The following is a 12,698-nucleotide window of genomic DNA, read 5'->3' as shown; positions in this document are numbered from 1 at the left end:
TCCTTTCTCCAGCTTTGTTCATAGCGATGCTTCCTAAGGCCCACCTGACTTTCCGTTATCCATAATCTATTAATATATTTACTCCGTTCTAGAATACACAGAAAGAAGTTTTACAATTTGTAGTCCTATACTCTAGTGGAAAACAAACCTACTAGTTTAAAATATTTTTGTTTTTGCTTTTCACCTGCAAACATAAAATAGCATTGCTCTGTTCATATGTTGCTTAGATTAATTACCCCACCTTGCAGTGTGTGTATGTTGTACTACTAAATCTATTTGTTTTTATTTGTATTCCATTTTAGTTTTTTCCACATTTTTATTTTCTAATTTTTATATCAGTAGACATTAACATAGTTCCAAATATGAGAAGTATATAAGAAGATGTGAAACATTCTCCTTCAGCCCATCACTTCTATTCTGTCCATTTCCTTTATACTCCGTTTCTACCTGCTTCTTGTAGGTACCCAATTTCACTAGTTTCTGGCTTATTTATCTTCTTAAAATTTTCCCAAATGAACAGACTATGTATGTCTTCTTATTTCCCTTTATTACATAAAAAGAAAGCACCTTATATGCACTTCCCCCCATATAACAGATAATGCTGAAATTCACTACATATAAGTTCAGAGATATTCCTCATTCTTTTTACAGTTTATAGCACCTCATTATGTAAATAACCATTTCAAATCCCCAAAGATGATACTGTTAAAGTGCTGCAGTCAATATGCTAGCAAATTTGGAAAACTCGGCAATGTCAACAGGACGAGAACATCTGTTTTCATTCCAATCCCAAATCCCATTGCCAAAGAATGCTCAAACTACTTTACATTTCACATGCTAGTGAGGTAATGCTCAAAATCCTTCAAGCTAGGCTTCAACAGTACCTGAACCAAGAACTTCCAGATGTACAAGCTGGATTTAGAAAAGGCAGAGGAACCAGAGATCAAACTGTCACCATCCCTTGGATCATAGAAAAAGCAAGGAAATTAAAAAAAAAAAAAACTACTATACTGCTTCATTGACTACAGAAAAGCTTTTGACTCTATATATCACAACAAACTGAAAAATTCTTAAAGAAATGGGAATACAAGGACATCTTACCTACCTCCTGAGAAACTTGTATGCAGGTCAAGAAGCAACAGTTAGAACCAGACTTGGGACAATAGACTGGTTCAAAAGAAAAGAGTATGACAAGGCTGTATATTGTCAAGCTACTTATTTAATTTATATTCAGAATACATCATATGAAATGTCAGGTTGACTGAATCACAAGCTGGAATAGAGATTAATAGGAGAAATAGCAACAGCCTCAGATATGCAGATGACACTTTAATGGAAGAAAGAGAGGAGGAACTAAAGAGCCTCTTGATGAGGATGAAATAAGACAGTGAAAAAGCTGACTTAAAACTCAACATTAAAACACTAAGATTATGGCATCCAGTCCCATCACTTCATGGCAAATAGATGGGGAAAATGTGGAAACCGTGGCAGATTTTATTTTCTTGGGCTCCAGAATCTCTGCACACAGTGACCGTAGCCACAAAATTAAAGGATCCTCCTTGGAAGAAAAGCTATAACAAACCTAGAAAAGCTATAACAAACCCAGACAGCATGTTGAAAAGCAGAGACATCATTTTGCTGTCAAAGTCTGTATAGGCAAAGAAATGTTTTTTCCAGTAGTCTCGTATGGATGTGAGAGTTGGACCATAAAGAAGGCTGAGCACGGAAGAATTGATGCTTTCAAACTGTGGTCCTGGAGAAGACTCTTGAGAGTCCTTTGGACAGCAAGAAGATCAAACCAGTAAATCCTAAAGGAAATCAATCAACCATAGACATTCATTGGAAGGACTGATGCTGAAGCTGAAGCTCCAATACTTTGGCCACCTGATACGAAGAGCCAGCTCACTGGGAAAATCCCCATGCTGGGAAAGATTGAGGGCAGGGGAAAAGGGTGCAACAGAGGATAAGATGGTTGAATGGCATCACTGACTAAATGAACATGAGTTTGAGCAAATTCAGGGAGATTGTGAAGAACAAGGAAGTCTGGTGTGCTGCAGTCCATGGGTTTGCAAGGAGTCAGACACAACTTAGTGACTGAACAGTAACAACAATGTAAATAACCATAGTTTATTTTGTATTTTCCTATATGAAGGGCATTTATGTTCTATTTAAAGTTTTGCAATTCTGTATAATGCTGTAAAAGATAACTTTGTACATGTTTATACCTCCACTTTTGGAAATTTATCTTTAGTGCAAATTCCTATAAGTAGGGTTCTTAGTTTAAAAAGTAAACACATATGTAGTTTTGTTAGATATCACCAAATTCTCTAAGAATTGTATCAATTTACATTTCTACCTCAGATGCATGAGAGCACTCAATTTCCCCACAGTCTCATTAAGCAAATTTGTGTTGTCGTCATAGTCTTTAATTTTATCCAATCTAGTAGTTGAGAAATTATATTTCAGTGTACTCTAAATTTGCATTTCTTTTATTGTGAGTGAGCAAGAATATATTTTGATAGGCTTAAAGGCTGTCTTAATTTTTGGTTCTTTTGTGAATCTCTGTTCATATTTTCATTCCCTTTTATATCATTTTTTCCAGATATTTATCCTAGTTACTCAGTTATCTTTTGACTTTATTTTTTTGAGGTTGAATAGAATGAAACTGAGGTCCCAGCTATTCAATAAGATGCTTCAGATTCACTCTTCAGCCCTCATAGGATAAGATGGATTTCCACCACTGAAAAATCCAGTAGCCATTTTCTTCAGACTACAAATCTCCGTCTTGTCCATGGAAACAGCACAGGAAACTTTGTGAAAATCTCACTTAAATCTCGGCAGGTGACGTGCTTATTCTTGTTCATCCTTTTGAGAGTCTTTTTATTTATTTATTTATTTTTTGTCATGTTCCAATTCAAGTCTGTGTGATCTTAGGCAATCACCTTGTCTTCTTTCTCCATCTCATTTGGGATGAGGCAGGGGAAAATTTGAGTGTACATATTTGAGTTAGTTGTTCTTCTCAGCATCATTGGTCCCTGAAAGACCTTGTTCTTGTTTTATTTAAATTGATTCATGCTTGCATGCTCAGTTATGTTCGACTCTTTGTGACCCTATGGACTCTAATCTGTCATGTTCCTCTGTCCATGGGATTATCCAGACAGGAATTCTGGAGTGAGTTGCCATTTCCTTCTTCAGGGGATCTTCTGGACCTAGGGATTGAACCTGGCTCTCCTGCAACTCCTGCCTTGGCAGGTGGATACTTTTACCACTGAATCATGTGGGAAGCCCTTTTTAATTGATTATTCCCTGTATTAATCAGAATAAGCTAGGACTATGATGAAGTAGCAAACACCCTCAAATTCCAGAACCTTAAAACAACATGTTTATATTTCACTAAAACTACCTATGCAATGCATGTTAGTGGGTTAAGGGATTGGGAAAGGGCTCAGCTTCTTTTATTCACTGAGAGATCCAGGATGATGGAAGTGTTTTCTCAATGTGTGCTTTCATGATTTTATTTGCAGTAGACAACCAGAGCATTGGTTGATCTTCCACCAGAAATCAAATGTTCTGGTCTAGAATTGGTACCCATGAATTCTACCTACAACTGTTCAGATAGAACTAACCCCATGACCTTGCCCAACTAAAGGGTGGAGGGAGGCAAGGAAATGCTATCCTCCCATGCGAGGGAGAATTACCTACAGGTGACCCTTAGAAGACTGTGATGTTTGCTTTTGTTTCCCTTCTTAACTCTCTTCCTTTCCATAAAGACATTCTAATGTGTTTGATGTGAATCCTTTTGTTTGCATATATTCTTGCAAAATATATAGTTTTATGGTTTCTGCTTTTAACTTACATAAATGCTATCATCCTATAGAATTTATTTTATTTCTTATTTCAATAAACACTATGTTTTCGTTGTTGTTGTTCAGTCACTATTGTGTCTGTTTGTGATCCCATGGGCTGCAGCACATCAGGCTTCCCTGTTCTTCACCACCTCCCAAAGCTTGCTCAAACTCATGCCCATTGAGTGGGTGATGCCACCCAACCATCTCATCCTCTGTCACCCTCTTCTCCTCCCGCCTTCAATCCTTCCCAACATTAGGGTCTTTTCCAATGAAAAGACCTTCACATAAGGTGATGAAAGTATTTATTGAAGCTTCAGCTTCAGCATCATCCATCCAATGAATATTCAGGGTTGACTTCCTTTAGGATTGACTGGTTTGATCTCCTTGCTGTCCAAGGCACTTTGGATGTTTGTAATATCCACCTATTTTGCTAAATGTGCCTTTAATCAGTTACTTCTGACTGTTGCATATAGCACATTTTGCTTATCTACTCTGCATCATGGGCCCCTAGATTGCCTCTAACTCTCTGCTGTTACAATGCTATTATAAGCATCCTTATATATGTACCCTATGGGATTATAAAAGAATCTTCCAGAAATTTTGTCTAGGGACAGAGTTACAGAGTACATATATTCTTTGACTATATACACTACTACTATTGGCTCTCCTGTCTGCAGTCTTGCCAACAGTTGAATCAGGATTCTTCTGCGTCCATATCCTTGTCAGTCTTAGACATTATCCATCTTTCTAATTTTTGCCTTTCTGAAGGGTGTGCAAGTGATGTGTCTGTACAGTGCTTTTGCCTTGTAAACATTTTCATTTTTAACTTTCGTGTGGTCATACAGTCTTTTATTGTATCTGGATTATGAGCCATAGTAAGAAAACCTTGTGTACATCCAAGTTATAAAGTAAGCAATCCATGTGTTTTTGCACTTGTGTCATTTTCTTGATTTTGCAGGTAAATCCATGATATATTTGATGTTTACTCTTGTGATCATTCCTGGATTTCCAAAATATATTCTTTTACAAACAAACACCTCTTACCAACACCAAAACTCAAGTTCTCAGCAGACAAGCATGTTGAGTGTCTACTGTTTTACAGTGATTCTATTTAAGTCTTTGGTTAAAAAAAAAATCATTTTTCCTGCTCCAAACCCTCCAATAATTTCTTATCTCATTCAAAGTAAAAACTGCTTGGCGCCCTGTATGATCTGGTTTCCTTAAACCTCTCTGAGTTTTCTGCTGCCTTATCTTCTGCTGCCTTCCTTTTCTTCCCTCCTCTGGTCACAAAGACTTCTGCTGTTCCAGAATAGACCCTCCATGCTCTGAAGGGTCCTTTGACTACAGAGGGTCTTGTGTGCTCTGCCCAGAATGCTATTCTCCTAAATATCCCGATGGTCAGCTCTCCATTTCTTTCTGCGTGCATGTGTGGGTGCTAAGTCACTTCAGTCATGTCCAACTCTGTGTGACCTTATCTGCCAGACTCCTCAATCCTTTGGATTCTTCAGGCAAGAATATTGGTGTGGGTTACCATGCCCCACTCCAGGGGATCTTCCCAACCCGAGGATTGAACCTGCATCTCCTCTGTCTCCTACATTGGCAGGCAGGCTCTTTACCACTAGCGCCACCTGGGAAGCACCTCCTTCCCGCATTTCTTTCTAGTCTTGCTCAAAGACACCTTCTCAATCTGCTCTTCCCTGGATAGTTTTTCTCACATTTTTATCTATCTTTCCATTCAGATTCCCTTTGATGTACTTTCTTTTTTCCTTAATTCTTAACTCTATTGAATGTTTTCTATATTTTTACAAGGATCTTATTTATCAGTGTCTATAAGACTCATGATAGTAGGATTTTTGTCTCTGGTTTTTCCACAATCAAATCCCCTCTTTCCAAGAATATTGTCTGGAATATGGTGAACACTCAATAAAAAATTTCTTAAGCAAATATATACATGAATCCAATGGAAGAATGAGGATGCTGCACAGGGTTATCCAGCTATACTACACCGATGGCATTAGGTATGCATTGGAAGGAATTTCTAACTATTAATAATAAAACCCAGTAATCATTTCAGTTCAGTTCAGTCACTCAGTCGTGTCTGACTCTTTATGACCACTTGAAATGCAGCATGCCAGGATTCCTTGTCCATCACCAACATGAAGAGTTTGTTCAAACTCATGTCCATTGAGTCGGTGATGCCATCCAACCATCTCATCCTCTGTCATCCCCTTCTGCTCCTGCCTTCAATCTTTCTCAGCATTAGGATCTTTTCCAAGGAGTCAGTTCTTCAAATCAGGTGGCCAAAGTATTGGAGCTCTAGCTTGAGCATTACTCCTTCCAATGAATCTTCAGCACTGATTTCCTTTAGGATAGACTGGTTGGATTCTCAAGAGTCTTCTCCAACACTACAGTCCAAAAACATCAACTCTTTGGCACTCAGCTTTCTTTATAGTCTGTCTCTCATATCTCCACATGACTCCTGGAAAAGAAAACAACATAGCTTTGACTAGATGGACCTTTGCTGGCAAAGTAATGTCTCTGCTTTGCTGTCTAGGTTAGTCATAACTTTTCTTCCAAGGAGCAAGCATCTTTTAATGTCATGGCTGCAGTCACAATCTTCAGTGATTTTGCAGCTCCCAAAAATAGTCTGTCACTGCTTCCACTGTTTTCCCATCTATTTGCCATGAAGTGATGGGACCAGTTGCCATGAACTTAGTTTTCTGAATGTTGAGTTTTAAGCCAACTTTTTCACTCTCCTCTTTCACTTTCATCAAGAGGCTCTTTAGTTCTTTGCTGACAAGACTGGGAGCTGACTGTGACTCAGATTATGAATTCCTTATTGCCTAATTCAGACGTATATTGAAGAAAGTAGGGAAAACCACTTGACCATTCAAGTATGACCTAAATCAAATCCCTTATGATTATACAGTAGAAGTGAGAAATAAATTCAAGGGATTAGATCTGATAGAGGGCATGAGAACTATGGATGGAGGTTGATAACATTGTACAGGAGACAGGGATCAAGACCATCCCTAAGAAAAAGAATGCAAAAAAGCAAAATGGCTGTCGAGGAGGCCTTACAAATACCTGATAAAAGAAGAGAAAGAAAAAAATAAAAGGAGAAAAGGAAAGATATACACATTTGAATGCAGAGTTCAAAGAATAGCAAGGAGAGACAAGAAAGACTTCTTCAGTAATTAGTGCAAAGAAAGAGGAAAACAATAGAATGGGAAAGACTACAGATCTCTTCAAGAAAATTAGAGATACCAAGGGAATATTTCATGCAAATATGGGCACAATAAAGGACAGGAATAGTGTGGACTTAACAGAAGCAGAAGATATTAAGAAGAGGTGACAAGAATACACAGAAGAACTATACAAAAAAGATCTTCACGACCCAGATAAAAACGATGGTATGATCAGTCACCTAGAGCCAGACATCCTGGAATGTGAAGTCAAGTGCGTCTTAGAAAGTGTCACGATGAACAAAGGTAGTGGAGGCGACGAATTCCAGCTGAACTATTTCAATTCCTAAAAGATGATCCTGTGAAAGTGCTGCATTCAATATGCCAGCAAATTTGGAAAACTCAGCAGTGGCAACAGACTGGAAAAGGTCACTTTTCATTCCAATCCCAAAGAAAGGCAATGCCAAAGAATGCTCAAACTACCGCACAATTGCACTCCTCCCACGGGCTAGTAAAGTAGTGCTCAAAATTCTCCAAGCCAGGCTTCAATAGCACATGAACCATGAACTTCCAGATGTTCAAGCTGTATTTTAAAAAGGCAGAGGAACCAGAGATCAAATTTCCAACATGTACTGGATCATCAAAAAAGCAAAAGAGTTCCAGAAAACCATCTATTTCTGCTTTATTGACAGTGTGAAAGCCTTTGATTGTGTGGATCACAATAAACTGTGGATAATACTTCAAGAGATGCGAATGTCGACCACCAGACATGCCTCTTCAGAAATCTGTATGCAGGTCAGGAAGCAACAGTTAGAACCGGACATGGAACAATAGACTGGTTCCAAAAAGGAAAAGGAGAACGTCAAGGCTGTATATTGTCACCCTGCTTCTTTAACTTATATGCAGAATATATCATGAAACGCTGGGCTGGAAGAAGCACAAGCTGGAATCAAGATTGCTGGAGATATATCAATAACCTCAGATATGCAGATGACACCACCCTTATGGCAGAAAGTGAAGAGGAACTAAAAAGCCTCCTGATGAAAGTGAAGGAGGAGAGTGAAAAGGTTGCCTTAAAGCTCACATTCAGAAAACGAAGATCATGGTATCTGGTCCCATCACTTCATGGGAAATAGATGGGGAATCAGTGGAAACAGTGTCAGACTTTATTTTGGGGGCTCCAAAATCACTGCAGATGGTGACTGCAGCCATGAAGTTAAAAGACGCTTACTCCTTGGAAGGAAAGTTATGCCGACCTAGATAGCATATTGAAAAGCAGAGACATTACTTTGCCAACAAAGATCCATCTAGTCAAGGCTATGGTTTAACCAGTAGTCATGTATGGATGTGAGATTTGGATGGTAAAGAAAGCTGAGCACTGAAGAACTGATGCTTTTGAACTGTGGTGTTGGAGAAGACTCTTTAGAGTCCCTTGGACTCCAAGAAGATCCAACCAGGCCATCTTAAAGGAGATCAATCCTGGGTGTTCAATTGGAAGGACTGATGTTGAAGGTGAAACTCCAATATTCTGGCCACCTCATGCGAAGGGTTGACTCATTGGAAAGCCCTGATGCTGGGAAGGATAGGGGGCAGGAGGAGAAAGGGATGACAGAGGATGAGATGGCTGGATGGCATCACCGACTCGATGGACATGTGTTTGGATAGATTCCAGGAGGTGGTGATGGGCAGGGAGGCCTGGTGTGCAGCGATTCATGGGGTTGCAAAGAACAGTCCTAGGTAAATTAGCCAAATAACTCTACTGAAAACAACTCTAAGTGCTAGATGTGTATATATGTATGTATATGCATATGGGTACAGATATGGATCTATTTATCTAGGTATCCATATGATGTGATCACTCATCTAGAGCCAGACATCTTGGAATGTGAAGTCAAGTGGGCCTTAGAAAGCATCACTATGAACAAAGCTAGTGGAGGTGATGGAATTCCTGTTGAGCTGTTTCAAATCCTGAAAGATGATGCTGTGAAAGTGCTGCACTCAATATGCCAGCAAATTTGGAAAACTCAGCAGTGGCCACAGGACTGGATAAGGTCACTTTTCATTCCAATTCCAAAGAAAGGCAATGCCAAAGAATGCTCAAACTACCACACAATTGCACTCATCTCACATGCTAGTAAAGTAATGCTCAAAATTCTCCAAGCCAGGCTTCAGTAATACATGAACCGTGAACTCCCTGATGTTCAAGCTGGTTTTAGAAAAGGCAGAGCAACCAGAGATCAAATTGTCAACATCTGCTGGATCATGGAAAAAGCAAGAGAGTTCCAGAAAAACATCTATTTCTGCTTTATTGACTCTGCCAAAGCCTTTGACTGTGTGGATCACAATAAACTGTGGAAAATTCTGAAAGAGATGGGAATACCAGACCACCTAACCTGCCTCTTGAGAAATCTGTATGCAGGTCAGGAAGCAACAGTTAGAACTGGACATGGAACAACAGACTGGTTCCAAATAGGAAAAGGAGTACGTCAAGGCAGATATGCAGATGACACCACCCTTATGGCAGAAAGGGAAGAGGAGCTTAAAAGCCTCTTGATGAAAGTGAAATTGGAGAGCGAAAAAGTTGGCTTAAAGCTCAACATTCAGAAAATGAAGATCATGGCATCCAGTCCCATCACTTCATGGGAAATAGATGGGGAAACAGTGGAAACAGTGTCAGGCTTTATTTTGGGGGGCTCCAAAGTAACTGCAGATGGTGACTGCAGCCATGAAATTAAAAGATGCTTACTCCTTGGAAGAAAAGTTATGACCAACCTAGATAGCATATTGAAAAGCAGAGACGTTACTTTGCCAACTAAGGCCCATCTAGTCAAGGCTATGGTTTTTCCTGTGGTCATGTATGGATGTGAGTGTTGGACTGTGAAGAAGGCTGAGCGCTGAAGAATTGATGATGCTCTTGAACTGTGGTGTTGGAGAAGACTCTTGAGAGTCCCTTGGACTGCAAGGAGATCCAACCAGTCCATTCTGAAGATCAACCCTGGGATTACTTTGGAAGGAATGATGCTAGAGCTGAAGCTCCGGTACTTTGGCCACCTCATGCGAAGAGTTGACTCATTGGAAAAGACTCTGATGCTGGGAGGATTGGGGGCAGGAGGAGAAGGGGACAACAGAGGATGAGATGGCTGGATGGTATCACGGACTCGATGGACGTGAGTCTGAGTGAACTCCAGGAGATGGTGATGAAAAGGGAGGCCTGGCATGCTGCGATTCATGGGGTTGCAAAGAGTCGGACACGACTGAGTGACTGAACTGAACTGAACTGAACTGAATGAGAATATGTAAGTGGACTTATCAGGGCAAAGTAACAGAGAAAAAGGGAAGTCAGTTAAGTCTTTTAGGGGGTGTTGGAGAATTTGAGCCTTGATCCTGAAAGTCTCTTGAGCCAATGAATACAGAAATCAAGGCCCGCAAGATGACTAAAATTAAAAATAAAATCAGACAATAAAAAGTGTTTTTAAACATATGAAAACTCAGTATCCTCTTATACTACTGGTGAGAATATAAAATTGTGCCAGTTGTTAGGAAAATAGTTTGGAAAGTTCTCAAATGATTAAACCCAGCATTTTTACCTCTTGGTAAAAATCCTAGAGAATGAAAATATGTGTTCATGCTAAAACTTGTAAATGAATGTTTATAGCAGCATTATTCTTAATAGCCAAAAAGTGGAAATAATCCAAATGTCAGTCAATGGATGAATGGATACACAACCCATATGATGGAATATTATTTTGCCTTAAGAGGAATAAAGTACTGATACATGTTACAAGTTGGATAAACTTTGAAAACATGCTAAGTTAAAAAAGGTAGTCACAAACTTTCGCATACTGTATAATCCCTTGATACGAAAATCCACAACAGGGAAATCTGTAGAGACACAAAGTAGAGTAATGGTATCACTTCGTGGTCTTTTGGCTAAGAGCAAGTATGATATCTTTTCTTATCAGAACATAGATTAGTGGCTGCTTGTTGATAGAGAGGAGGATAATGAGGGGATAGGAGGTTGATAACTAAAGGGTACAGGTTTCTTCTTGAGGTAATAGAAATGTTCTAAAGTCAACTGTGGTGATGGTCGCATACACTCATGAATATATTAAATTATTAAATTGTATATTTTAAGTGGTTTAACTATATGGTACATGACATTGCTAAGTATTCAGTTCGGTCACTCAGTGGTGTCCAACTCTTTGCGACCCCATGAATCGCAGCACGCCAGGCCTCCCTGTCCATAACCATCTCCCGGAGTTCACTCAAACTCACATCCATCAAGTCGGTCATGCCATCCAGCCATCTCATCCTCTGTCATCCCCTTTTCCTTCTGCCTCCAATCCCTCCCAGCATCAGAGTCTTTTCCAATGAGTCAACTCTTCATATGAGGTGGCCAAAGTACTGGAATTTCAGCTTTTTACTGGGATATTGAATGGTTTGCCTTAGAAACGAACAGAGATCATTCTGTCATTTTTGAGATTGCATCCAAGTCCTGCATTTTGGACTCTTTTGTTGACCATGATGGCTACTCCATTTCTTCTAAGGGATTCCTGCCCCCAGTAGTAGATATAATGGTCATCTGAGTTAAATTCACCCATTCCAGTCCATTTTAGTTCGCTGATTCCTAGAATGTCGATGTTCACTCTTGCCATCTCCTGTTTGGCCACTTCCAATTTGCCTTGATTCATGGACCTAACTTTCCAGGTTCCTATGCAATATTGCTGTTTACAGCATCAGACCTTGCTCCTATCACCAGTCATATCCACACCTGGGTATTGTTTTTGCTTTGGCTCCATCCCTTCATTATTTCTGGAGTTATTTCTCCACTGATCTCCAGCAGCATATTGGGCACCTACTGACCTGTGGAGTTCCTCTTTCAGTATCCTATCATTTTGCCTTTTCATACTTTTCACACTGTTCATTTTTTTTAACCCTGAGGATATAGGAAACTTGAAAAGAAATAATAGAAAAAAAGATGTAACAAGAAAATACCTGTAAAAGATCTAATTTGAGGCATAAAGCATTGCTATAGATAGAGTCACTAAATGATGGTAAATGAACTATTCACTCAAATGATGTAAGATTTTGTATTTGTTTGTATATTATAACATAGCCTCAAAGCATTTAAGGCAAGTTGGACAGAACTATAAGAAGAAATAGACAAATTCACAATTCAAATTCATAGATAAATTTTAATTTGTGAAAAGTGGAAGCATTAGCCACTCAGTCACATCCAACTCTTTGCAACCCCACGGACTGTGGCCACCCCCACCCCCCCCCCCAGGCTCTTCTGCCCATGTAACTCTCCAGACAAAAATACTGTAGTAGGTATTCCCTTCTCCATGGGTATCTTCCTGACCCAGAGATCAAACTTGGATCTCCTTATTTGCAGGCAGATTCTTTACTGTCTGAGCCACCAGGAAAGCCCTAAATTTTAATTTATCTGTCAGTAATGGCTAGAATGAACAGACAGAAAATTTGCAAATATATTGAAAATGTGTGAAATGTAATTAGCATGCATTTTATATGTAGGTATGTATGTATATAAAACATGTGCTGTGATGTACTTAGTCATTCAGTCATTTCCAACTCTTTGTGATCCCATGGATTGTAGCCTGCCAGGCTCCTCTGTCCATGGGGATTCTCCAGACAAGCATACGGG

This window comes from Ovis canadensis, chromosome 12 (genome assembly GCF_042477335.2).
Source record: "Ovis canadensis isolate MfBH-ARS-UI-01 breed Bighorn chromosome 12, ARS-UI_OviCan_v2, whole genome shotgun sequence".
NCBI classification, from domain to species: domain Eukaryota; kingdom Metazoa; phylum Chordata; class Mammalia; order Artiodactyla; family Bovidae; genus Ovis; species Ovis canadensis.
This window is presented reverse-complemented; position numbering follows the sequence as displayed.